This window comes from Saccopteryx bilineata, chromosome 4 (genome assembly GCF_036850765.1).
Source record: "Saccopteryx bilineata isolate mSacBil1 chromosome 4, mSacBil1_pri_phased_curated, whole genome shotgun sequence".
Lineage (NCBI taxonomy): Eukaryota > Metazoa > Chordata > Mammalia > Chiroptera > Emballonuridae > Saccopteryx > Saccopteryx bilineata.
The window spans coordinates 131508393-131536133 of NC_089493.1; the positions used below are offsets into that span (position 1 = coordinate 131508393).

At 53.4% G+C, this 27741-nt stretch overlaps 1 protein-coding gene and 1 long non-coding RNA gene across 11 annotated transcripts in view; one reads left to right on the top strand and one right to left on the bottom strand.

Annotated features, from left to right (window-relative positions):
- The window catches only part of LOC136336523 (uncharacterized), a 94981-nt gene that overhangs the window by 50626 nt on the left and 16614 nt on the right, over positions 1-27741 (bottom strand). The window lies entirely within an intron of this gene.
- The window catches only part of LINGO1 (leucine rich repeat and Ig domain containing 1), a 231060-nt gene that overhangs the window by 28854 nt on the left and 174465 nt on the right, over positions 1-27741 (top strand). For 6 of the 10 annotated variants that reach the window (XM_066278278.1, XM_066278280.1, XM_066278282.1 and 3 more), the window contains one exon: positions 9421-9623. The exons of 3 other annotated variants lie outside the window; for them this stretch is intronic. The gene's annotated coding sequence lies outside the window, so the exon portion shown is untranslated. Of the gene's footprint in view, positions 1-3907; positions 3988-9420; positions 9624-27741 lie in introns of those variants that run through there. One more of the 10 variants, XM_066278288.1, reaches the window with a different exon arrangement.

Sequence of the window (27741 nt, forward strand, 5' to 3'; positions counted from 1 at the left end):
TAAAATTCCTCTTTGAGAAGTTAACAACTTCCCAATTAAAGGATTCTTATTTGTGAGATGCCTTGGAGGTCTTATCTCTCAAGTCACTCTTCTGAATAATAAACGGGCTGGAGCTGGGGTTGGGGGGCTGGCTGACCTGTTGGAGCCTGAGTTGCAGGTGAAAGGGGTGTGTGTGGGGAGACACCGAAGATGGCCCTAGGGCAGGGGTCGGGAACTATTTTGGCTGAGAGAGCCATGAACACCACATACTTTAAAATGTAATTCTGTGAGAGCCATACAACGACCCGTGTACGTTAGGCATTATCCAATAAAAATTTGGTGTTGTCCTGGAGGACAGCTGAGATTGGCTCTAGCCACCCACAGCCATGAACATGAGCAGTAGGAAATGAATGGATTGTAATACATGAGAATGTTTTATATTTTTAACCTTATTATTTTTTTATTAAAGATTTGTCTGCGAGCCAGATGCAGCCATCAAGAGCCACGTCTAGCTCGTGAGCCATAGGTTCCCGACCCCTGCCCTAGGGCCTTGAGAACTGTGGCTGGTTCTTTGGTGGGGGTGGTGGGCTCAACTGCAGCTCCTTTCTGCCCAGCAGAGGGGGTGCTGGGGGTGTGGTTGGCACAGGGAGGGCTAAGGTGGGTGAAGGTTCTTACCCCCACTCTCTGTAGCCCTTAGTTCCTTCTGGCTTGGCTCAATCGCATAAACGGTGCCTGTCGCCAGGGACCCATTGCCTCCCACAGACCACCCTCCCTCTGCTCTTTCATTCATGCTGGGACTAAGTTGAGGGGACGCCAGGGTGTGCTGATCACAGTCTGTGATGGTGGGTGTGGCCCAGGCTTTGGGCTCAGGAGCGCTCAGTCTGGATGGGGCGTAGTGTCCTCTTTGCTTCTGACCCCCCAGGCTCCCCAGTTCCCATTCCACACCCGCTGCTCTGACCCAGCTGGCCAGGTGGCATCCTGGGTATGGTATTGTTGCTGTTTGGTGGGGTGTCCGCCTGTGTGTTAGCCTGGCACCATCAGCCAGTGCTGCCTAGCTGTTTTCCTGAGACACCAGATCTTTTTGGCTTGGGGTGGGGTGCCCCAAGAGAGGGCAGCGCTGGGTTTTAGTGATGACTTAAGCCTTCAAGTAGTTGTGTGACACTGGGCAGGCCCCACCCTGCTCTAAACCTGGGCTTGTTCCCTCCAACATTGCTGGCCAAGCTGGCCAGGTGTAGCTGAATACCTAGAATGGATGAACCCCACTTATTATAGACGAGGGGGCAGAGAAAGGCTCCATTAAAACTGTGTCTCTTGCCTGACCAGGCGGTGGTGCAGTGGATATAGCATTGGACTGGGATGTTGAAGGACCCAGGTTCGAGACCCCGAGGTCGCCAGCTTGAGCATGGGCTCATCTGGCTTGAGCAAAAACTCACCAGCTTGGACCCAGGGTCGCTGGCTCCAGCAAGGGGTTACTCGGTCTGCTGAAGGCCCGCAGTCAAGGCACGTATGAGAAAGCAATCAATGAACAACTAAGAAGTCGCAATGCGCAACGAAAAACTAATGATTGATGCTTCTCATCTGTCTCCATTCCTGTCTGTCTGTCCCTGTCTATCCCTCTGACTCTCTCTCTGTCTCTGTAAAAATAAAAAATAAAAAAAAACTAAAAAAACCTGTGTCTCTTCCCTGAGGCGTTCCAGCTTACCTGGCAGAGAGGCACTGGAGGGGACATTGGCCAAGGCCCTCTACTCGGTGGGCCTTTCTCCGAGGCTCCAGTGTCCACCCTGAGAATTGCCAAGGTCATTTGAGGAGACTGTGCCATAGTCCATACCCAGGTGGTGTGGAGGGTGGCAGGAGTGTTTCCATCCCACACCTGCCACTGCCCCCCCTTCTTAGTGTCCTACTTTCCAGAGCCGCAGGCAATCTGTGTAAATACCCAGAACTGAGAGTCCAGCTCTCCAAAAGGTCAGCCGACCATGCTGGCCCTCCCTGGAGTCCTGGGGTTGGGCTGATAATTGGGAGAGGCTGATGTACTGGCTGGGGATAGGGAGGGGGCCGTCTAGCAGCCTGGGAGAGGTGGACCACCAGGGAGGGCAAGGAGGGTCCTGCAGACCCTGTATGAGGAGGTGTTCTGAATGTGTGTTCCAACCAGACTCGGGGCTAAGCTACTTGGTATTTAAGTTCTAGTCCTGCCACTGACTGTCTGCGTGGCCTTGAGCAGGTGACCCCATCTCTCTGGACCTCCTGAGGGACACAGACAACAGTGGAGCGAGGTGCTCATGTGGGCTGCATGTGTGGACTACAGGGTTCTTGGGTCATGTGTGTGGACTGTGGATCTGGTGGGACTGGTCCACATCCCAGCACGGCTACCAGGCTAGTGCTTCACATCTCTTAATCTCTCTGTCCCCATCTTCTCCGAGGGCGTAATGATACCTCTTCCCCAAGGTTGTGCACTCATCAGTGGGAGTCCCCTCTGCTCATTCCTCTGAATCATTTAATGAACCAGCCTGTCCTTTTGGAATACCCCGTGAGCTCTGTCTAGGCTTGGTGGCACAGAGTGAGCAGGTGATACGGTCCCTGCCTCTGGGTAGTAACCTGAGGTTAGAGAGACCAAGGAGAAATGTCGTGAGCCCCAGAAAAGGGGAGGGTATAAGGGCTGGAGAAGTCAGGGAGGGCTTCCTGGAGGAGGGCAGACCTTGGAGATCAGGAGGATTAGGGAACAGGGAGGGCAGACCTGGTTGGGAATCGTGTGAGCAAAGACCAGACAGAAGGAACAAATGCAGGCAGTGGGGGCATTGGGTGCAGGAGGGCAGGTGCAGTCAGAGCCCAGGGAAGTCCCAGCCCTGGAGCTCCCAGTGGGTGGGGATTAGGAGTTGGGATTGGGGTAGCCGTCTCCTGACGTGGATAGGAGGACAGCAAAACATACAGCCTGGATCCCAGCAGAGAGCCTCATATGGGGCTGTGAGGAGAGGTGGGGGCTCAGTGCACAGGGTCACTGCACAGACAGGACTCCCAGGCCTGGTACAAGGCCTGGGAAGAGGCTGGTGGAAGGCTGTCCAAACTGGCAGGACGGGCCTGTGGGGAGGCAATGTCTGGAGGTGGGAGTCAGCCGAGAGTAGCCTCTAGCCCATGTTGAGGACTCTTGGGCTTGTCAACGCCCAAGAGACAGAGTAGCAGGAAGGACTGTGGGGGACTGGGAGGCCAGGAGACTCATGCTTGACCAGTACCCGCTGTGCCAGGACCTGAGTCGGACTCACTGCAAACTCGGCCTGCACAACAGCCCGGAATCAGGGTGGCATTTAGTCTCACCCTAAGGAGCTATAAATTAGTCTCAGAGGCAATGATTTACTTGCCCTAGGGCATATTCCAAACCTGGACTTCAAACTTCTTACTTTTTCAGGGGCTCTACACTCTGGGCCGTGGGTTTTAGAGGTAATGACCTCCCAGACTTCCCTGGGCAGCTCAGTAGAGGGATACCCAAATATGCAACCTTCCTGGGCTTTGTCTTTCTTTGGAAGGCTCAGAGAGGTTGAGGGTGTGCCCCAGTGCCACACACCACTGGGGTCTGTAGTCCCTGGCTTCCCAGAGAAGAGGTGCCATGCTCCCTTCCCCCTGCCAGGCCTGACCAGGTGTGAAGGCAGAGGGGGTCTTTGCAGCCATGGGTCTACTCATTTCTCTTAAGCCATGAAGGGAGGCTTTAAAATCGCAGCCGCAAATTAAAACCTATGAGAGCTATGAAATAAAAAAAAATTCCTCATAAAACAGGAGGCACACTCAGGCATATCCTGAATGAAGGAGTGACTTCCGGGATTAATCTAGGATGTATGGGATTGTGCCCAGCCGGAAAATGTGTGCGGTTGATATTATAATGAATTGTTTGCTCAAAGGGCAAATGATTCTTAATGTGCACCTGGCTGCAAGCGGAAGGCACCTTGACTCCTGGCGGCCGGGATCCCTCATTAACTAGTTCTGAGTGGGGTCTCTGGACCTTCTGTGATAATCTTCCAACATGTAAGCCAAGCTAAGTGGGAGGGGGAGGGCCCTGGGTCTGCTCTTAGAGCCCTCAGAGGCTTCGCAGTCCTGCCACCTCTCTTGCTATGTGGGCTACCTCTCCCTCTTCGACCTGCTAGTCCTTGACCTCAGCCCACCTGGGGAGTCTGCATAGACTTGCTTTCAGCCAGCCTCAGTTTACCTATCTGGGACTTGGTCAGCTGCCTCCTCTTCAGCGGCATTACCCCAGGCAGTGGCAGGAGGGGGTGGAATTGTCATTCTTGGCCAGCCCTCTCAGCTGCCTAAGTGTCTACGATGAGCCTGGGGGACAGGGCGGCTAAGCCACTTCCCATTTGGAACGTGAAGGAACAGCTATATCCAAGTGCAGAGAGTGAAGAGAGGCCCTGTGTCCCACCTCCCACTCTCGGCTGGGGTGTGGCCAGCACAGAGACGGAAGCACTGGTTTCTGAGTCAGACATGTTTGGCTTTGCGTCCTCGCTCCTTACTTTCTGACTGTGGGACCTGGGCAGCTTCCACCGTCTTCCCAACTTCCTTGTCTGTGAGAGTGGAATTCTTTTTGTCATCATTACCTTGTGCTGTTGGGGAGCACAATCGCATTCACCCACATGAGAGTGCTGGGACGTGGGTGCTATCACTGTCCCCAGTGTGTGGATGAGGAAACCGAGACTCAGCGAGGTTGAGGGATTTGCCCTGAGCAGCTGGGCCAGGACACAGACCTGGATCTCTGATTCCCTGTGACTGCTCCATGAGGTGTTTAGAGAAAAGGGCCCAGACCACAGGTGCTTCCTTGGCCCTACCTGCTCTCTTTCCTTAGCTGAGGGGCTGCTGAGGCCCTCAAAGGCCAGGGCAAGGGAACAGAGAAACCTGGCTCCCTTCTCATCAGCACCCGTCTGGCTCAGAAACAATCTGTCTTTTCTTTCCTTTTTATAAGTGATAGAGAGACAGACTCCCACATATGTGCCCAGGATCCACCCGGCAACCCCTGTCTTGGGGCAATGCTCAACCAAACTATGTTTAGTGTCTGAGGCCGAAACTCAGAACAATGAATGCTTGAACCAATCAAACCACTGACTGCAGGAAGAGAAGAGGGAGAGAGGGGGAGAGGTGAGGGGGAGAAGCAGATGGTCACTTCTGTGTGCTCTGACCAGGGATCAAACCCAGGATGTCTGTACGCCGGGCCAACACTATCCACTGAGCCACCAGCCAGGGCCAGAACTGTCTTTTCATTCATTTATTTATTTACTTATCTAGTGTTTATGAAACATCCACTAAGTGCCCTGGTGCAGTTGTAGGTTCTGGGGGGGGGGGGTCTAGCAGCTGGAACTTTAGACACACTGCTCTTTCCCCCAGGTTGTTCCCATCATGTGGGAGTGACAGTGAGCCAGGCTACATCATTTGCAGACAGTCAGGTTGTGGTGGATTCACAAGGGAAATAAACGGTGTGTGTGTGTGTGTGTGTGTGTGAGAGAGAGAGAGAGAGAGAGAGAAAGAGAGTGACTGGGGTGGGTGGAGCAACTTGTGGAGGGAAGGGGCCAGGCAGGCCTTTCTGAAGAAGTGACTCCTCCAGGAGGGCCGAGCTGCCAGGCAGAGGTTTGAGGGTGGGGAGGAGCTGGGTGTGTTTGAAGACCAGGGGAATGAGGGAGAGAGGGAGAAGAGTGGGTGGGAAAGGAGGCCTTGGTGGCCACACTGAGCAACAACTTTGGTACAGAGCACCATGGGAAGCTGCATCGGGGAGTGATGGGGTCTGATTTGTTCATTTTAAGCTGTCCTGGCCACCATGGGGAGAGGAGTGGATTAGAGTTGGTGGCTAGGTGAGCAGGGAGCCTAGTGGGAGAGGTGCAGGTCCAAGGGAGAAAGGCAGGGTCCGGGCTGGATTGTGGTGAGATGGGGAGACATGAATGATGGCGATGTGGGGATGGGGACGTGGGTGCTGGAGACGTGGGTGATGGAGATGTGGGGATAGAGAAGTGGGTGATGGAGACGAGGAGATAGAGACGTGGGTGATAGAGACGTGGGGATGGAGACGTGGGTGATTGAGATGTGGGTAATGGAGACGTGGGGATGGAGACGGGATAGAGACATAGAGATAGATGGAGACATGGGGATGAAGATGTGTGATGGAGACGTGGAGATGGAGACAGGATGGAGACATGGGGATAGAGACGTGGGGATGGGGACGTGGGTGATGGAGACGTGGGTGATGGAGACGTGGGGATAGAGACGTGGGGATGGAGATGTGGGGATGGAGACGTGGGGATGGAGACGTGGGTGATGGAGACATGTGATGGAGTAGTGGGGATAGAGACATGGGGATGGAGACGTGGGGATAGAGACGTGGGGATGGAGACGTGGGTGATGGAGACATGTGATGGAGGCGTGGGAATAGAGATGTGGGGATGGAGACATGGGGATGGAGATGTGGGTGATGGAGACATGTGATGGAGACGTGGGGATGGAGATGTGGGTGATGGATACGTGGGGATGGAGACGTGAGTGATGGAGACATGGATGGAGACATGGGGATAGAGACGTGGGGATGGAGATGTGGGATGGAGATGGGTGATGGAGACATGGGGATAGAGACGTGGGGATGGAGATATGGGATGGAGACGGGTGATGGAGACGTGGGGATGGAGATGTGGGATGGAGATGGGTGATGGAGACGTGGGGATAGAGACGTAGGGATGGAGATATGGGATGGAGACGGGTGATAGAGACGTGGGGATGGAGATGTGGGGATGGAGATGTGGGTGCTGGAGACGTGGGGATGAGACATGGGTGATGGAGGCATTGGGATGGAGACGGGATGGAGGTATGGGGATGGAGACAGGGGATGGAGACATGGGTGATGGAGACGTAGAGATGGAGATGTGGGTGATGGAGACATGGGGATGGAGACGGGTGATGGAGACGTGGGTGATAGAGAATGAAGAGATGCCAGAGACTGACCCTGGGGTGGGAAGGCTCAGAGTCCAGGTCAGAGAGGTAATCTGAGTGACAGATACACAGTGGCATTGTTGTCTGAAGTGGAAATCGGGGCCAGGTGGAAGTGTGACAACCCTTGTTTGAACCTGCTCCATGCAAGGTGCCTACATGTCATCCAGTAAGGACCTGCTGCACATCTGTAGACACTCTCCAGGTGTCTCCTCTTCTCACATCTGGCCACACTAGCTCCAAGGTCAGAGTCTTTGCCCCAACTTGTTGGGTCATCTCATTGTTGAGTTCATTTTTCACATGAGGGAAACTAGGGCCTCGCCTCCATCCCCCATCCACACATGGTCTCCCTCTGACCTCTGTCACCCAGAGAAAGGAGCAAGAACCTGAGTGACACTTGATAGGGAGGTGGCAGGAAGACTTGGAGAGCCCAGGTGCCCGGTGTGTGTGTGTGTGTGTGTGTGTGAGAGAGAGAGAGAGAGAGAGAGAGAGAGAGAGAGAGAGGAAAAGAGAGAGAGACCTCACGCATGCTGGTGTGAGCTTGCTGCATGCTTCGGGTCCATTAACAAACAGAGAAATAAATTAACAACTATTCAATTCACCAAATGTTCCTTCTGTTCTGGAGACTGGAGCATGGGAACATGATTTTACCCGGAGCAAATCATTGCAGCTGAACCTGCTCCTCTGAAAACCACTTGAAATTCTGGAGTGCTTGTTGATTTTGGGTCCTTTCCCTTCCTGCCTCCTGTCCCCAACCCCGAAGCTGCTTCCCTCTACGTTCCCTGTGCTGGGCCTCAGAACAGCCAGACTGTCACAGCGCATGTGGAGGGACCTGGAGGGCAGCAGCTCAGGCTGGGGGCACAGGGGTTGAGGACTTTTGGGGCTGAATTTCAATTTAATGCCCAAGGTTGCCAGAAAGGACCTGTGACCTCCTGTGGAGGCTGTCACAGACATGCCGTGTGACCTTGGGCAAGTCACTGCCCCTCCTGGGCTTTAGCTTGCCCCCTGGCCAGAGTAGGGCTGATCACGCTCACCATCCCATGTGAATACACCCTTGTGGCATACAGGGGGCTGTGTAAGTGTGACCCTCCCTTCTGAGGACACCATGTGTGGGGGACTGGGTGCTGCCCTCCCCTCTCCTTACATCACCTTACCTCGGGCGTTTCTGTGGGACCTCTAGACTCAAGGATGACTGCCCTGCTTCTGAAACCCTCCAGGGCACTTCTAATGTTCTTCAATTAATTTTAATCCTCTTATGTAAATGTGTCATGACAACATATATTCATTTATAGATCTTTTTTATCTCTCTGCACGCCCTGATTCGTTCTGTCACCCAGAGCCCCAGGTTTTCACACACAGGCAGCCTCCTTTGGGATGGTCACCGGTTTTGGGGGGAGGCCTTTTCACAGTGACCTCTGGCTGGCTCGGGCCAGGCTGTTACCCACAGCCGAGGCAGAAGAGGGAAGCTGGACTACAGTGCTGAGGGTCCAGAAGTCTCAGCTTTTTCCCGTCGGTCCGTCTGAGGGGTCTGCTGTACTCGGTGGAAGATCCTAAGTCCCATCACTCTTATAGCTGCTTCTGTGCTCCACGCAGGGGTGTTAACCTCAAAGAAACTGCTGAGGCTTTGCCGGAGAGGGCCCACTACATGGTCACAGATCCAGCTAGCTGAGAGCTGGTCTGTCCCCAGCCCTAGTAGAGAGCCTTACGCCTGTCTCCTCCAGGAAGCTCTCCCTGACTTTGCCATTTGTCTCAGTTTGCTCAGCTGCTATAACAGAAACCCATAGACCAGGTGGCTTAGTCCACAGCAGTCTGTTTGTCATAGTCCTGGAGGCTGGAGGTCCGGGATCGGGGCATGACTGTGGCCGGGTTCTGGTGACAGACCTCCTGTCTTGCATGTGTCCACCTGCTCACAGTGCGCTCGTGCGGCAGAAAGAGATTTCTGGCATCTCTTTGTATAGGGGCATAATCCTCTAATTAGGGCTTCACACTCACGACTTTATCTAATCCTAATCACTTCCTTCAGCTACAGCCGCGTTGGAGGTTAGGGTTCAACACATGGACGTTGGGGGACACGGTTTGGTCCACCGTGCCATCCCTGCACTCCCGTTTCTTGGTTACAGTGGAGCCACACGGTCCGGTATTTGTTGCAAACTGTTGGCTTTCAGCTCCCTCAGGCCTCCTCCCAACGCAGTCCTGGGCATACTGGGGGCTCTTAAATAACACTCTGGCTACCCCCACCACTCCCCACGTCCAGTCTGCCTGTTGATGTCTGAGGTGGGAGAGCCTCCAGACTCATGCACCTGTCACGTCCTCTCCTTCAGTGGCTCACCATTGCCCATGGGGAAACATTCAGCAACCCTGCTGGCCTGCTTTCTAAAGTCCTTTGAATTTTGCTCTACTCAGCCCATTTGTTCTCACTTCCTGCCCTTTTCATTGTCCTAAGAACACGGCTTGCTATTTTGTTTCCTGTGTTTGTTCCTATCTTATTCCTTTTGCCAGGTATGAAGTTGTCTCCTCATCGAGCCAGTGAACCCCTACATATCCTGCAAAGCCCTCCTCAGCATGGCTTTCCCCGCTCCTGGGGCTGAGTTGGTCCCTCACCTTCTTTGAACTCCAGTGGCACTCTGGACTTCCCTGCTACAGTGATTAACAGCCTGGATGGTCCCTGTCATGGGCTGTGTCTGGTTCTCTGCTGGATCCAGGTACTTCTTCTGTGACTGGCTCCGTAACTGTGAGCAGATGAATATTTATTGAGTAAGCACTTGCTTGTCCAGGTGCAGAACAATGAAAGAATACATTTCTGTTGTTTTGAGTCACCAAGTGTGTGATAATTTGTTATAGTAGCCACAGGAAACAAACACAATTTTAACAGGTCCAGAAAGAGAGTGAGCGATGCATTCTCAATGTCCCAAGGCCCCATGAAGAGAAGGAATGTGTGCACCTTCCTGTGGGATGTAAGGTCAGAATGCCTACCATGATGGTATCCAGTATCCACTGTGGTGATGGCAATGCCAGTCATGGCAATGCCCTGTATTCCATTTGCCTGGTGCTTAATGGTGGACTCGGTCTTGAGTGTTTGCTCCTTGTGATCCCTCTGTGACTAAGACTGCCAGTTGGGGAAGTTGGGGGTGAACATCTACAATGTGTCAGGCCCCACACCTGGGCTTTCCTCCTCTAGTGAGCTCAGTGATGAGGGTCGTCTCTGTATGGGGCCAAGTCTCCTGGGTCAGTGGGGGCACCTTGCCTGGTTAGGCCCTTAAGAGCTGGGCTCTGTGGCTAGCCCACTTGGTTTTGATTCTGGTTCCTTCACTTGCAGGTGTGTGGCCCTGGCTATGCGTCAGTGTCTCGTCTATAAAATGAGTGTATCCATCGTGCTGTGGTCATGGAGTCATCACAAAGTTTCAGTTGTTACATGTGAAATGCTCAGAACACATCCTTTGTTAACCCCCAGGTCTTGAGGGGCCAGGACGTGGTGGAGAGACTAGCCTTGTAGTCCACGGTTTCTGGTTTGAATCCCAGTTTCCAACAGACCAGCAGTGCCATCCTTTTTTTTTTTTTTTTAAGATTTTATTTACTCGCCCTGGCCGGTTGGCTCAGCGGTAGAGCGTCGGCCTAGCGTGTGGAGGACCTGGGTTCGATTCCCGGCCAGGGCACACAGGAGAAGTGCCCATTTGCTTCTCCACCCCTCCGCCGTGCTTTCCTCTCTGTCTCTCTCTTCCCCTCCCGCAGCCAAGGCTCCATTGGAGCAAAGATGGCCCGGGCGCTGGGGTTGGCTCCTTGGCCTCTGCCCCAGGCGCTAGAGTGGCTCTGGTCGCAACATGGCGACACCCAGGATGGGCAGAGCATCACCCCCTGGTGGGCAGAGCGTCGCCCCATGGTGGGCGTGCCAGGTGGATCCCGGTCGGGCACATGCGGGAGTCTGTCTGACTGTCTCTCCCTGTTTCCAGCTTCAGAAAAAAAAAAAAAAAGATTTTATTTACTCATTATAGAGAGAGGAGAGAAAGAGAGGGAAAGGGGGGAGGAGCAGGAAACACCAACTCCTATATGTGCCTTGACCAGGCAAGCCCAGGGTTTTGAACCAGCAACCTCAGCATTCCAGGTCGACGCTTTATCCACTGTGCCCCCACAGGTCAGGCAGTCAACTGTGCCATCTTAGAGGCTTGATTTTCCCCTCTTAGCACCCACAGGCTTTTGGGAGGACTTGGTGGCTGATATGTAAAAAGCCTGTTATATTGAGCCCCCAGGTTGGGGGCTTTGCCAGGGTTAGCTCTTTTCTGTCCTTTCCACCAAAGCCCTGGGTAGCTGATGCATCCCTCAGCCGGCTTCTGCGGTGGGCAGCTTCTGTCTTAGGGCTGGCAGAGCAGCAGCAGGTGCATGGGCAGGGGGTGCGGTAGGCTAGAGACTCTCCAGAGAGGGTGGCCAGGGCAGCCAGAGTGAAGCTCTGAGGCCCCATTCACACGCTGTGACTGTGCCTACGTGGTTTTCTCGGCCTGGTCAGCAGCACTGTGTTCAGGCCGGCTGGTGTCTGCAGGGAAGATGTGATATTTTCAGCCCAGGTCTGTGTCTGCAGAAAGGGAGGTGGGCAGGGGGAAGGGAGGGAGCGGGAGAGGTTGAACATTATGATAATGTCGTAAATGAGGTCTGTCTCCCCAGAACAACAGTGATGGCCCCCACAAGCTGACAGATGTGTATGTAATACGGCCTGTGGCGAAGGCAGTGAGGACATTAGGTGGGACATATCATCATGCCTGGGGCTTGGGACGGCCAGTTGTACTAATGAGAGCATGGCTGGTATGCTGAGGGAGTGATGGGGGCTTAGAACTGGGCATGTTAGGGTATAGTGAGGTGCCCACTGGCCAAGGCTTGGGGGGATTCTTCAGCTTCTGGTCCGGGAACAATCTCCTAGGCAGAACAAGCTGCCATCCATCAGCCTTTAGCAATGGCATACAGGAGATCTACCTGCACAATGTTGTTGCAGACCTGGAGAGGCACAGACGAAGGGCAGAGTGCTGGAGAGCCTTGGCTTGGGCTGCTGGAGGCTGTATCATAGGGAGTAGTGTGAAGGAGGAGATGACTGAGAGGCTCAGTCCTACCCATGAGTGTGATTTCAGAGAACACAAGGAGCCAGCCATGAGCCACTCAGCCAGGGGTGCTGCAGCTTGGGCCCCACCTTGGTCCACAAGGGTACTGGTGGAAAGTGGAAGGTAAGGAGGTGCTGGGACCTGCAGCTTGGCAGATGGCTCAGGAAATGCTTGCAGTGGGTACTAACTGCCCTGGGACAGAGCCAAGTCCAGGAAGAAAGGTCCCAGTTAGAGCTACAGATGGACAGGCTGCTTTGGCGGTGAGCATGCTGTCATCAGAAGTATGCAAATTGGGGCTTGATGGCCATGGGCAAGGAGGCTGGAGAGGGAATGAATGGCTGAGGGATAGAGAGGTGGGTTTGGAGCCTGCCCTTCTCTGCTTGAAGAGCTGCCGTCTCGAGTTCTAGAAGGTAAGATGCACCATGACCTGAGCCCTGGGTCTGAGGCTCTGCCCCCTCACAGCTGTGTTGCCGGGAGCCCCAGGTCCAGGAGATGGGAGACCTGGGTTCTCATGCCAGCTTGGCCCTGACTGCTGTGTGGCTTTAGCTGGAGCCCTTGGCCTCTCTGAGTCATGAACAAGGAGCACTGTGACTGTAGGTGGGGTGCTACTATGCAGGGACTTTAGGGTCCAGCCCCTCTTGACCACTTTCCTCTGCAGACAGTTGGACCCAGGTCAAGGGGCAAGCTAGGAAGGTAGGAGTGCCCATCGATGGTCCCTGTGACCAGGATCAGAGCTCAGCCTGGGTCAGGGCTCAGCTTCTTTTTATCAGCTGTGACTGTCAGCCCTGTGACCTGTTGGCCTGCTGCTGTCATTGCTGATGTCACTGGCCTGAGTTGAGTGGCCAGGTGAATGGTGTGTGTGGTGGGCACTCACACTGTGCTCACACATGCAGAATGCCTGGATTGCGTGTGTGGACATGTGTGCATTGAGTGTTGAGGGTTGGAGCAGGGCTCCCAAAAGATGCCCCGCAACCTCTGGCACCCAGGGGGCGTGGGTGGGATTAGGGGAGGCTGTTCCTTGATTCCAAGGTGGACTCTAAACAAGAAGGTGCTTAAGGGGCAGTGGGCCCTGAGTGAAGTGGGTAAGGGCTGGAGGGACTGGCTGGGCACAGAGTGGGCATCGATTGGCTAGGTGGGATTCAGCACTTGACCAGCATTTCATGTGAGTGGAGGCCCGTACTTCCCTGCTTGCTTAAGGAGCCAAGAAATTGAGGCCCTCCCTGTGCCTGCTCACCACCCTTTGGACTGACCCTCCATGGCCTCCAACTCCCCTCACTCATCCTCCCCAGAGTAAGCATGGTCCAGCCTGTGGCCCCTGGGGCCAGCGGGTCAACACCAGAAGCAGCCAGGCTAAGGGCCTCTTGGGCATGTTATAACAGGGATTCTTGGCTTCTGGGGGGCAGCTGCAGGTTGGAGTGGGGTTCAACTTTCTGGGTGACTTCAGCCCTGAAGAGGTTGCAGTCATCATTTGGGGGGCTGAGGATGGGGACTAGCTGATGGCTTTGGGGTCCAGGCCCTGACTTTCCCAGGCAGGGGTGGAGGTGACTGGTGTCTAGGCTCTGTCTCTGGCCCTGGAAGGCAGGCTGCTGGGCCAGCCTGGGAGCTCTAGCCTCCTGTGTCCCTGACCCTGAATGGTTAAGCCTCTCTCCAGCTGTGCCGGGCCCAGGCAGAGCCTGCTGACCCTATGGGACTGAGGAGAACCCCCCTCTCATTTATGGAGGAAGGACAGGGCAGGAAGACGCCTGCAGTGGTGGGGCCACAGACGGCAGAGAGAAATCCCTGGCAGAGGTACCCTGCACCCACGCCCTGGCCTCAATGTCCATGAAAGGTTGGACTGTGAATTTCTCTCTTCTGTCCTCTGACAAGCCCCAGGTGTAATAAGTGGGGAGCAAGGAAGGGGAGGCAAGACAGAGCTGGGGGTGGGGAGACCCTTGTGCTCCCCTTCCCCACCACCTGTCCTCTCCTTCCTTCTCCTACCCCAGATGTGCAGACACCCATGTCCTGGTCAGCCTGTCCACCCTCAGTGTCCCTGTGAGAAAATCAGAGCTCTGCTTCTGCAGTCCTGGTTCCTGTCTCTCAGGGCTCTCCCCACAATTTGTATTTATTGCTTTATTTGCTTAATGTGCAGCAGCGTTGTTCCTAGCCCTGTCCCAGTGCCCGGGACAAGGAGGAGCTCAATAACTATTTGTTAAACGAAGCGTAGAAAACTCAGTGGGCTGCTGGCTTGGGCTGACCTCCACTTTCAGGGAGCAGAGGGAGAGGAAACTGTGTGCCTCCCTGTCTGTCCAAGGGATCTGCTTTTGTCCCTTTGGGGGCGGGGAGGGGACCCCCCCACCGGTGTGGACACCCTGCAGGGGTGGAGGAAGGCACTGCCCAGGAGGCTGGGGTGCTGGTTGTAGGGATGCCTGGGACAGTTGAACACCTACAGGTTAGGGCAGGGGAGGGGGCTGTTTAGGGCCAGAGATGGGGTGGGGCTGGGATGGAGTGGCAGGCACTGGTGTTGCTTTGTCACAAACCCTACAGTCCCCTGTCCTTCCCGGGGCTATTTGCCACTCCTTTGGAGGAAACTCTTTAAGCTCTTTTTCATGGGTGGTTTGTGTGTGTTTGCTTTCCTGCTGCTAGACACATGGCTTGTGTGGTGCCCCCTGGTGTCCAGTGGGAGGCATCACCTGGCGATCGTCACTGTAGAAGCTGAGGAGTTCACTTCCCCTGACCACCTCCCTGTCTTGCATCCCAAACACATCTTTCCTTGCAGCAACCTCCGGGCCCCTTTCCTTTCCTGACAGCTCTTGTTTCCCTGGACTTACTGTTTGTCTTTTTTAGATTTGGGGGTGGGGTGGGGGTCCTCCAACAGTGCTGTGTTTTGGAATAGCTCTCCTCCTGAACTTCCTGACCTGCTCAATTGGTTCTGTGTGCTCAGAGGCCCATGGGGACGGCCCTCTGTTACTCCAGCAATCTGTCGCCTCTCTCTCCCACTCCTCAGCTGTGGCTTCCCTGTGGCCAGTCTGCTGGGGCTGGTTCACTGGGGAGCCCCAATGGCAGGGCCTTCTGGAGCTGAGTGGGAGAGGAAGGCTGTGTGAAGACCTGCAACCCCAGCACACAGACTCTGCCCTGCTTCTTCTATTTTCTGTGTGGTCCTCACCCTCTGGCCCCATGTCTCCATATGCTTGATCCTCCTCCGAGCAAAACCCCACGAAACTCCGGTCTTCTCTGGGCGTAGCTGGGGCCGGACACTCTGTGGGCCTGGCTGCTTCTCACACAGCCTTCCAACCAGCCCTATTTTCCTATGTCCAGGGCTACCTGGTGCCCCCAGGTACTGAGTTTTCAGTGGGTTCTGCCAGGTCACAGGATGTGGACTTGGTGGGACTCTGCTTTCTTAGCTCGGCCGAATCGATGACTGCTCATGTGTCTGCACTCCGACTTCGTAAATTATGTTGCTGGTTCCTTTCCCACCATTCTTTGCACTTGTGGGTTTATGTATAAACAGACAAACAAATTCTCTTTATTGCTGAATGAGTTTGGGGAAGGGGTGAAGGTGAGTATGTGTGTTCAGTCTGCTGCAGTTGTCTGCCCATCACCTAGGTCCACGCTCCTGCTGGTGAACACCACAGCCCTTCCCCTCGCTGAGTCCTTGTCCTCCTCGTGTGTGTGTGTGTGTGTGTGTGTGTGTGTGTGTGTGTGTGCGCGCGCGCGCGCGCGCGCGCTCACGGTGCACGCTTGGCAGGGGAGGCTGTGGTAGGGTGCTTGCATTTTCAGCTTACAGGCTACATTGTTTCTTCCAAAGTTTGTGGCAAGTCCCACCTCCACCAGCAACTAGGAGAGGTCCTCTTGCCCCACAAGTTGGTGCGATGACTTTGTAGATGTCCACGATCTTTTAAAAATCTTTTTTTTTTTTTTTTTCCTTTTTTTCTTTATTCATTTTTAAAGAGGAGAGAGAGAGGGAGAGAGAGAGAGAGAAGGCGGGAGGAGCTGGAAGCATCAACTCCCATATGTGCCTTGACCAGGCAAGCCCAGGGTTTTGAACTGGCGACCTCAGCATTTCCAGGTCGATGCTTTATCCACTGTGCCACCACAGGTCAGGCGATGTCCACGATCTTAATGGGCCCAGTATCATACCTCCGTTTTACTTGGTGTCTCCCAGACTTCTGCGGCACGGAGGCAAGTCTCCCTGTGTCTGTGGCTCCTCGGGACCTCTGCTTGTCAGGAGCCTGTTCTTCTTCTTGGCCTTTTACAAAAAATGAAGGATTTGTCTTTTTCTCATTGATTTTCAGAGTTCGTCATAGAGCCTGGAAACAATTTTTTGTTCTTGTTGGCTCTGTGGACTACAGGTTTGTTCTTCTGGTCTGTTTATGGTTTCTCTTTTCCCTTTGTGATGGCTTTGTTTTAAATTGTAACAAAGTCAAATTTCTCACTTTTAGGGCTGATGTTTTTTGTAGCTTGTTGGAAATGAACAGTTTTGGTTTTTTTTAAGTGAGAGGATGAGAGATAGTGAGGCAGATTCCCACATGTGCCAAGACCAGGATTTATCTGGCAACCCACATCTTGGGCCAATGCTCGAGTACTGAGCTATTTTTAGCACCTAAGGCTGATGCACTCAGACCAACTGAGCCACTGGCTGTAAGAGGGGAAGATAGAGAGAAGAGGGAGAGGAAGGGAAAGAGAAGTAGATGATTCCTTCTGCTGTGTGCTGTGATCAGGAATGGAACCTGGATGTCCATACACTGGGCCAATGCTCTGTTCACTGAGCCAACCTGTCAGGGCCAGGAATTAACATTTTTAAGCATATAAAATCTTCACTGAGAAAAGTTGTCCCTATCTGTCCTTGGACTAGGCAGAGGGTTGCCAGGCACAGGGGCACAGATGGTGGGCATGCCTGCAGTGGGAGCAGGGTCAAGGAGTAAAGGAATTAGGCCAGGGGCCCCCAAACTTTTTACACAGGGGGCCAGTTCACTGTCCCTCAGACCATTGGAGGGCCAGGCTATAAAAAAACTATGAACAAATCCCTATGCACACTGCACATATTTTATTTTAAAGTAAAAAAACAAAATGGGAAAAAATACAATATTTAAAATAAAGAACAAGTAAATTTAAATCAACAAACTGACCAGTGTTTCAATGGGAACTATGGACCTGCTTTTGGCTAATGAGATGGTCAATGTCCAGTTTCATACTTGTCACTGCTAGCCGTAACAAGTGATATGACGCGCTTCCAGAGCTGTGACGCATGCATCCCGTGTCACCGGAAGTAGTACTGTATGTGAGCGACGTTGTGCTTTGCGGCGCCGCCACATACTGTGCTCCTCTCATTGACCACCAATGAAAGAGGTGCCCCTTCTGGAAGTGCAGCAGGGGCTGGATAAATGGCCTCAGGGGGCCGTAGTTTGGGGACCCCTGAATTAGGCCATTAGCAACTGAGACATGGATGTTGCTCAGGGCTTCCAAGTGCTTCAGAAGGGAATGCTGTACTTCAGCCTGGATGCCACCTATTTTTTTAGGGAACTGAGGCCTCCTGCCATGGCCCCTTCTGCCATGGCCCCTTCTGCCATGGTCCTGTCACAGGTGACTGGTTGCAGCTCAGCTCCCCCAGTGGCCCCTGGGCTGGGTGTCTAGGAAGTCCTAGGGAAGTGGTTCATTAATGTCTGGGGGAGGGGAGAAGGAGCAGCTCCCTTTTCCCATAGCAGGGGCCTTGTGTGGAGTTGTTGCTAGCGGTGTAGGGTTTATGTCTGCCAGTGTGGGGGATGGTGAGAGGGGCGAGGAGTCTGCCCTGTAGCCCTGCACCAGCTCTGTGCTCCTGAGCCTCCCTCCTCCAGCACAGAACAGGAATGATGCTGTCTGGCCCTCCGGGGGCTGGGAGCATGAGTGAGACATGCAGCTAAAAGCATCTGAAGTTAAAAAGGTTTTCTTAGCTGGAAGGTCCATTCCCCCTGGTGTGTGTGTGTGTGTAGGGGTGAGTACCCAGGAACATGGCCCAGGCATAAATGTGTAGGGGGACACTCAGGGATGGCCAGTGAGGGGCAGGAAAAGCCTAGGGGTGGAGTGGGGCTGGGACCTTTGACCTTGATTTTCTTGTAAGAGGTCTTAGTTGAGAAGTCCTGACCTTGGCCCAGTGAGTGGGCAGAGGGGAGAGAAGGAGAGGGAATGGTCCACTCTGGGGCTGGGACACATGGGTGGGGAGGTGGGGCTGGGGGAGGTGCTTGGGTTGGACTGGGTGAGGACCTTCCCTTCCTCCAGCTTCTTCTGACCTCGGTCACCTGCCCCTACACTCCCCCTAACCTCACCCAGCCCTCCCACCTGTTGGCCAGGCTGGTCCTGAGGGATTAATCCACCACCTGGGCACTGGGTACCCAAGCAAGGCTGCTGTGGCTGTATGCAAATTCACGCACTCTCATAAACTGCTTAATTAAGCAAATGTTAATGAGATGTTAATTACTGTTGTGCCCATGGATCCCATGGAAACGGAGATTATGTTTCTCTTCAAACATCCTGTCTTAATTATAACTTGTGCTTAATTCTGTAGCTTTGCCAACAGGCTGGGGCAGGATGGTTGGGGCTGCCTGCCTGGCGGGTAGGGGTGGGTGGGCACCTTCCTTTCTGGGTGCTTCTTGCATGCCTCCTCACATCCGTTCCTCCATTCATTCCTTAGACACCTGGTAAGTGCTCATTATGTGCCAGGTGGAGTCCTGCAGCTATTAGGGTGACAGGGAACAGGGGCACCTCGTCCATCCCTCTGGGAGCTCCCAGCCGTGGGAGGAGGCAGCTGTGTGAATAGGTGTTACAGGGAAGGCCTCTGAGGCAGAGGTAGAATGTTCATGGCTGCCTGGAAGGACCAGTGGTCACCGGAGGAACTGGTGCACCTAGGAGGCAGCTAGATGTTCTGGCCACAGCCAAGCCTGCCCGGGTGACTTTAAGTTCTAGGGCTCAAAAGACTCAGGAGGGTGCAAAACCCCGTTTTACAGATGGGGACATGAGGACAAAGAGGGGCAGGTCGGGGTCATACAGCCGGGAGTTGTTGGCACGGCACAGCCTAGGATCTGGGCTCAGGTGGCTTGGGGCCTTTTCTTCGGAGAACAAAGGACGTGGAAGTGGAGGCCTGCTCCCTGAGCAGTGCAGAGCCAGGTCTCATTCTGTCACTAATGTCCACTTTATAGATGGGAAAACTGAGGCCCAGAGAGGTCATGTGCTGGGGCTGGAAGCTGTAGGGACTGGGCATGAGGCAGGGACTTCGTGAGCTCCTTTGGGTCATCTCCTGTAACCCCACTCCCCTGAGGGGAGGTTCTTGGGCATAGGGCCTACAGGCAGCGAGTGAGGGGACTTGGCCCTGAGCCTCTGAGGTCAGGAAGATGCCGGGATCCCCCAGCCCTTGGTGCCTTTCCTTCTGAGAACTCCTCTGGCCAGAATCTCTTGTTCCAGCACTCAGTTGTGGTGGGAGATTATTTACCTGACCTGGGCCCCATTAAATGGCATTTCTAGCATCTAGGCATCTTACTGTGAAGAGTGCGGTCAAAGCAGAAAAAGCTTTTTGCTCTTTATGTCTCTTTGCACAATTACAACTCAACCTTTTAAACCGGTTATTAACGTCCCCAAATACGATAACGGAGAGCATCTGTCCCAGCTCCTGTGCCCCCGGTGAGAATGCTGGGACAGCCTCGGATCGTGCAAGGTCCTGTGTGTGGACTGGGCTGCTGTGGCCTGGCCCCTTAGGGCTAGAGGGCGGCTCCCAGCACCATCCCACTTCATGCACAGGAGAGGATGTTGGCTTTAATAGGGTATATGAGTTAAAAATGGCTACTTGGTAATAACAGCAACAAAATAAAGCCTTTTACAATAAATCCTGTGGTTTGTGTGTTCTTGGGTTGCATTCCCAAGGGGCTGGACACAGACTTAGAGATCGGGAACCCCAGCAGCCCTGGGGTCTCCAACTCAAATGTCTGCCAGGGTCAGGCAGGGAATGAAAATGAGGAAGCAGGCTGGATGGTGACTGTGGGGTGCCAGAGGGTCACTGTCAGCCCCAGATGGCTGTTTTGTGAAAGTGTAGGCCCCATGTGGCCTGGTCCAATTTTTTCCAAGAGAAACCAGAAATCCAGATTTCTATATGATTTGTAAAAGTTGGCAACTGATTCTTATAATTTTTTTTTAAGCGAAAGAGAGAGAGACAGACAGACAGACAGACGGGAAGGGAGAGAAATGAGAAGCATCAACTTGTAGTTGTGGCACCTTAGTTATTCGTTGATTGCTTTCTCATACATCCCTTGACCAGGGGCTCCAGCTGAGTCAGTGACCCCTTGCTCAAGCCAGTGAGCTTGGGCTTAAGCCAATGACCTTGGGCTTTAAGCCAGCGACCTTGGGCTCAAGCCAGCGACCATGGGGTCATGTCTATGATCTCACGCTCAAGCTGGCAACCCTGCGCTCAAACCAGATGAATGTGCACTCAGGCCGGTGACCTCAGCATTTTGAACCTGAGTCCTCTATGTCCCAGGCTGATGCAGGTCAAGCTAATTCTTATCTTTTATTTATTTTATTACTTTTAATTTTTTAAAAATTAAAAAACTTTTTAAATTTATTGATTGGTTTTAGTGCGAGAGGAAGGGAGCTAGGATAGATAGAAAGAGACAGGAACATCATCAGTCTCTTCCTATATGTCGCCTGACCGGGGAGCAAACGAGCACTCTGCTCTAACCCACCAAGCTATCTGGCCAGGGCTGAGTCTTGTCTTTTAAAAATCATCGAGGAGGCCAAACAAAACATTCTGTTGCCCAGTTGCAGCTCCTGGGTACAGTCCACTCTCTGCTGTTATAGATGGGCACTGAGGCTCAGTTGGGCTGGGATCACTGGTTGGCCTGGGACACCCTCTTGGGGCTGGAAACCTTGCCTTCTTGACCCTCTCCACATCCAGCCTGGGCTGTTCGCTGTTCCCCTCCCTGCCCCAGCACTGTCCTCCACTTCCGTGGGGTGGGGGTTATCAGCCTGTTTGAGGGATGCTATGGGGAAACAGGTGGGCATCACTGCCAAGCTCCCACTTGAGGAGGAAGAAAAATGCTTCCTTTGAATTATCACTCAGGCTCACTTGCAGAGGGAGGGGGCCCCTGAGACCTGGCCATTGCTTTCTGTGCCAGGGCTGTGCTCCAGGCCCCATGGAGGATGGGCATGAGCTAGCACCCAGTGAGTGGTGGCATCCTGGTTACGGGGTATGACTCGGATGCCAGCCTCCCTGAAGGTGTGGCCAGGGGAAAGAATGTGTTCAGTTATGACATTTAAAAATAACACAGGAACTTTTTAATCAAATGGCTGCGTTACCAATCAAAGTGTTTTGATAGGACTCTCAGAGCAGAATTTACAGAGATGCAGATGCCCCCTACCCTCCCCATAAGTCAGCACCTTTTTCCAGTTACTGGCTTCAGACATCACTGTGGGTGGGGTTTCCCACCCAGCTAACAGAAACAGAGCTGCTCCCTGTTTCTCTGTGCCCCCGGCAGTAAAGGAGGGCCCTAGAGGTGCTTGTAGAGCCTTCCTCTGTGCCGGGGCCTGGTCATGGTGTCTCCGTATGTGACCTCACTCAGTCTTCACACCCACCACGAGGACTGAAGTTGGTGTCACTGTCTCCCTGTTTTCAAATTGGGCCGCTGCCGAGGCCCACCTGGGCTGAGCTGGCTCTGTCAGTGTGGGGGTTGGCTGGCCTCTCAAGTCCCTGTCCATCCCCCCAGCAGCCCTCCAGTCTCCAATCTGGGCAGGCCCCTCCCGGCCTGTCCGTCACCCCCACATCACCCTTCCTTTGGGCTCATGAGACCTGGGGGCAGCTGGGGGCTTGTAAGCTCAGCTCAGAGGCTGGCCTGTTTGGGGAGGGGAGTCAAAGGAAAGGCGGTTTGTGTGTGTATGGGGGGGGGGCATTGTGTGTACACAAGGTGCCTGCTGCTTCTGCGTCTGCCCTGCTCCGTGTGCTCTTCAGTGCTTCCGAAGAGGCCCTGGCTTTATTTCTTGCTCGTGGAGGGCATGGTGGTTTGATTTCAGTCTGCAGCAAAGAGAAATCCTGTTGCCCCGTAAAGGCCTCGTCGGGGTTCTCTGGGCTGAGCAGAGCGTGCCCCACCCTGGACACCTTGGATAGGCTTCGGTGAGGTGGGGATGAGCAGGGGGAGCCTCGGGTCAGACCAGCCTAACCCACGTCCTCCCCTCTCTCCTCCTGGTCACCCTGATGACAGTCCCACTGCCAATGCCTGGGTCCTTTTTCCATGCCGAGTGTGGTGCCCGGGACTTTTCATGGAGTGTTTCCATGTGATCCTCCCAAGAGCCCTCCCTGTGGGGTAGGTACTCTTGGCACCATTTTTCAGACGAGGACATTCAGGCACAGAGAAGGTAAGCAACCTGCCCAGGCCATGGAGCAAGTGGAGAAGGAGGGATTTGAGTCCCGGCATCGGCCCAGGTGCTGGGCTTGTACAGGGCTCGAGATTCGCTGCCCACTTCCTTTACAAAGCACACCCTGGCTGCCGAGCTCTGACCTCTCCCAGGTATGGCAGGTGTCTCCAAGGTGGCTATCTTGGCCATCCTGAGGGCTCTGTGCCACAGGGCCTAGTCCGGCCTCTCCCCAGTCTACCCAGAACACGTGGATGGATCACAGGGGCCAGGAGACACCCAGAAGAGGACAGGAGAGCCCAACCCTGGGAGCCGGGGAACCTGGGCGGTATCTGGGTCACTCAGGCCTCTGCTCCAATCAGGAATGTGCCCGCAGACAGAAGGGCTTGGCTGGGAAGTGGTTAGTTGGTGCGCTGGACTCCATGTTCCAGTCCAGTCCTCGCTCTTCCCTCTGACCTGTCATCATGGACGGGGGGTGAGGAGAGGCCAGGGGGAGCCAGCTCCCTATTCCCTATTCCTCTCCATTGCCTCCACTCTTCAAACCCAACTCCCTTCCATCCTTCACCTGTCCACCATTAAAAAACAACAAAACACGGAGGCAAGGGGAGGAGCAAGCTGTTGATGTGAACATTTAAATTAGCTTCATTTTGCCCTGGCTGGTTGGCTGAGCAGTAGAGCATCGGCCTGGCGTGTGGATGTTCTGGGTTCGATTCCCGGCCAGGACACACAGGAGAGGCGCCTATCTGCTTCTCCACCCCTCCTTCTCCCCCTTATCTCTCTCTCACTCTCTCTTCCCTTCCTGCAGCCATTGCTGGATTGATTAGAGCACATTGGCCCTGGTGCTGAGGATGGCTCAATGGCCTCTGCCTCAGGCGCTAAGAAGAGGTCGGTGGCTGAACAATGGAGCAACGCCCCAGATGGGTAGAGAATCACCCTGTAAGGGGCTTGTGGGGTGGATCTCAGTCAGGGTGCATGTAGGAGTCTGTCTCTGCCTTCCTGCCAGGAAGGAAGGAAGGAAGGCAGGCAGGCATTAGTCTTGCTTTGTGGAAAGCTGGGTGTCAGGATAAACCCATTCTTTCAGTATCACACATCTTCTGAGTGGGAAGCTGGTGAGTAAGTCTCAGGTTTTCATATATTGTCACGGTCTGACACAGCCAGGGTGAGGGGACAGGCGGCCGCCAACATTAACAAGAATGAGGTTGGGCTCCTTACCAAGAGCCCGGTGCCCTGGGGCCTGCGCCAGGCTGGAGACTGAGCCCCAGGTTCTGGGCAGTTCCAGACAGCTCCTGCTCATCGAAGGTCTCTGGCTGTCTTTCTCCTCTTTACCTTTCCATCGCTCCTTTGGGCAGCTTCTGCCGCTTGCTGGCTCTCTCCACCATCCTCTCCTCTGGGGACTTGAGGTGACATCTCTGAGGCTTAGGGTCCACTGAGGACCCTTTATTCTTGGGGGAATAGAAGACCTCACTGAGGTTGCCCTGCAGGGAAACACCATGAGACCCTCATACCCATGTGGTATTATTAGCACCTTTACTTGGCCTTCACAGTGTCCTCGTTGACCCATGAGGAAACTGAGACACAAGGACGGAAAGTGACCCCCATAAGGCACATGGGGCCCAGCTTCCACCTATGTGGCATATTTACCCGCACCCCAGTTTTGGTTTGGCTGACTGGATCCGTCTCCCCTGGAGTCAACCCCCATGTACTGTTTGACTCCCTTCCTGGCCGGGGAGGACCCTAGGCCAGGAAGGAGTCCCTCCGTTTCACTAGAGTGGTTCATAAACATTCTTCTTTTGGGGGCTCAAACCTCTTGTCCTGTAAGACCAGGGTTAAGCCCACTAGGAGGACTGCCCAAGAAGACCCTTGTCGAAGATGTAGACTCAAACCTCAAACCAAGGTGATTCCTGGGAATCAGGGAGACCTTCTAGTGGAGGTGACCCTGAGACAGGGATACTGTTAGGGAGGTAGAAGAGGGTGGTTTGGCCAAGGAGGGAGGCAACAGGGCCCTGAGCATCAAACCTTGCCCAAGAATGGTGGGACTCCTTCCCAGGTTTGGGTTCCCACCCAACTCCCGCAGGCTATAGGGACTCTGGTAGGGATGGGGAGAAGGCACAGGAGAAATGGGGGCCATACCCTATGGCTGGTCTCCCAGGTATTGCTGAGGGCTGGGCATATGTGTGTGATGAGTGTGTGTGGGCAGTGGAGTACTAGGTGGGCTGTAGACATGGAGAGACCCAGTACCCTATGGGGAAGACATAGAGCTTGAAATTAGAGAGTGCAGGGTCATTATTTTTTGTTTCTTTCTTTTTTTGTTGTTTCTTTTTTTTGTTTCTAGTGAGAGGAGGGGAGGCAGAGACAGACTCCTGCATGTGCCCTGACTGGGATCGACCTGGCAAACCCAGTAGGACGTGGTGCTCTGCCCATATGGGGCCCTTGCTTCATTGCACCAAGAGCCATTTTTAGCGCCTGAGGAGGAGGCCATGGAGCCATCCTCAGCGCCCAGGGCCAACTCACTCCAATGGAGCCTTGGCTGCAGGAGGAGAGAAGAAGAGACAGAGATAGAGAGAGAGAAGCAAAAGGGGGAGGGGTGGAGAAGCAGATGGGCACTTCTCCTGTGTGCCCTGGCCGGGAACTGAACCCGGGACTTCCACATGCCAGGCCAATGTTCTAGCACTGAGCCAACTGGCCAGGGCCTTTATTTCTTTTTTTGAGAGAGAGGGAGAGAGCTGAGAAGCATCATCATATAGTTGCATCACTTTTAGTTGTTCATTGATTGCTTCTCATATGGGCCTTGACTGGGGAGGCTCAAGCCCAGCCAATGACCCCTTGTTCAAGCCAGTGAATTTGGGCTCAAGCCAGGACCTTGGGACCATGTTGATGATACTGTGCTTAAGTTTGCGACCCTACATGCAAGCCAGCAACCTTGAGGTTTCGAACCAGGCACCTTAGCATTCTGGGTTGATGCTCTATCCACTGTTGTACCACAGGTCAGGCCAGGGTCATTCCTTTAAAGTGGCACTTTTGCAGCTGTCTTTCAAGTTAGCATGCTGACATAATTATTTTTAAGAATGTGGAGAAAATGTGTACGAGGAGTAGGGGAAGCTGCATGGTCATGTGCCCAGATGGAGGGAAACAGCCACCAACCAGGGTACTGACCCACCACCTGAGTTTGGCCTTCCTTTCACGGTGTGCGTGCGTGTGTGTGTGTGTGTGTGTTTATGGATGTGTGATAGTCATTGTGTAACTCTGTAGAGTGTGTGTCACTGTGCATTCTTCTGTGTGTGTGTATGTGAAAGCACACGCATGTATATTAGTGCCATACGTGTGTGACTGTCTTTGTGAGTGTGGGTGAGTGTCCAAGTTTCTAAGCTCTTTGGGCCTTGTGTTCCTCATGGACCCCATAAAACTGTGAGCTCCATGACTGTAAGTGTTGTGCCCATACGAGATCTCCATGCAGAGAATCAGGCCCTTCTGGTAAGAAGGCGGGCTCTGTGGGGTAGCGTCTAGCCGGCAGCTGCCAGTGTCCAGACAGTGGCTATCTTGCCCTCTTTCATGCAGAAGGACTTGTATCCTGCTTGTAGTTGCATCTCTGCCTCCCTGGCCCTGTCCTGGACTGGCTCAGACCTCCCTCTCCCTGCCAGCCCTTGCTCAGCCACACTGTGGAAATGGGGTATGGAGGAGCCTGGTCCTAGCCCTGGAGGAGCCCCAGTCACCCCAGTGATCAGTGTGAGGGAGTTGGCAGCAGTCAAGTGTTAAACCACATTAGGACAATCAGAGAGGCCTTCCTGGAGGAGAAAGGGCTGTCAGGCCTTGTCAGAGGGGAGGTAGGAGGGCAATATAGATGCAGGCATCATCAGGGGCACATGCATGACATTAGGAAGGAAGCAGGGATGTGGTGGAGGAGAGCTGGTGGAAGCCAGCTAGCTGGGTGCAGGGCACTTATGGAGAGGAGCTGGAGAGGCAGGCAGCAGGACTCCTGGCACATAGTATATGCTCAGTGAATATTTATGATGTGGAGCCGGGGGCCCAATTATGGGGTTTTCTGTGTGTCCTCAGGGAGGGTGTTAAATGGGGAGTGTGATGCAGCATAGTTAATGATCATAGCCCCATTTGTTGAGCAGCCACAATGTCAGCAGCACTGTTAGAATTATACTGTGTAACATCATCTAAGGGCATTGCCATTTCACTTTCCGGATAAGGAACTAGGGGCTCAGGGAGGCGCTGACTTGCTCAAGGTGACAGCAAAAATAAATGGCAGTACTAGGGTGTGATTCCAGGTCAGACCTCAAAGCCTGTATTCCTCTCCCCACTTTTGTGCCTCAGTTTCCCCATCCTCACTACAAGGACCTGGAAGAGATGATCTTAGGCTTGTCCATCCTCTGTGAGTTCAAGGAACACCTTGCTTTGGAGCTAGAGCCTGCCGACTCCAGAGGTCCCTCTTTTTTTTAGAGAGAGAGAGAGGCAGAGAGAGAGAAAGAGAGACAAGAACAGTGAGCTGCTCCTGTATGTCCTGTGACCCAGGATTGAACCAGCAACCTCTGTGCTCCAGGATGACACTCCAACCAACTGAGCTGTCCAGCCAGGGCTTAATATACCTTTTTTTTTTTAAATTGATTTTTAGAGAGACAGAGAGGAAGGGAGAGAGAGGGGAAGGGGAAGGGAAGCATTAATTTGTTGTTCTACTCAGTTGAGCACTCATTGATTGCTTCCCCTGTGTGCCTTGACCCGTGTGTGCCCTGACCCAGGATTGAACCTGCAACCTGTTTCAGGATAATGCTCTTAACTGACTGAGCTAACTGGCCAGGGCTGCAGAATTCTGCCAGGGTCCAGCCCCGGGGGGAATCCAGGGGTCCCACAGGAAGAGACGGCGTCGGCGCGAATCGAGTGAGAGAGCCGAATTCTTTTCTTTCTCTTTATTCTCTCGTTAGCATTTACTGCTAGGCATCTCTGCCAAATGCTGGTTTAGCTTTCTTTTTATGCACACACACTCACATGGTTACAATCACATGGTATTTTGTTTCACTATGGTTACATATTTCCAGATAACAGTTAATTCATATCTATAAGCTATAAATCAGGTGGTAAGTCATTCAAAGTACAGTTATACAATAGCAATAACAATATTGGTACAAACTTCTAAAAGATTAGTACTAATTAATAACTCTACTTTACTGTTGTTGTGAGTCAAGGGCGCAGAGAGAGATATTAACAGACGAAATCATTAAGGACTAGCAAAGGACCACCGCTTGCTCAGGCAAATGGCCTTGAGTTCATGCAGTGTCCTAATTTTTTTCACAAGACTACAAAAAGCTTGTTTTACTGAGAAATTGGCATAACATCAAGAGTAACTTTTGCTTAAAGATATATAGAGTGTACCTGCAAGATAGCTTAGTAGCAA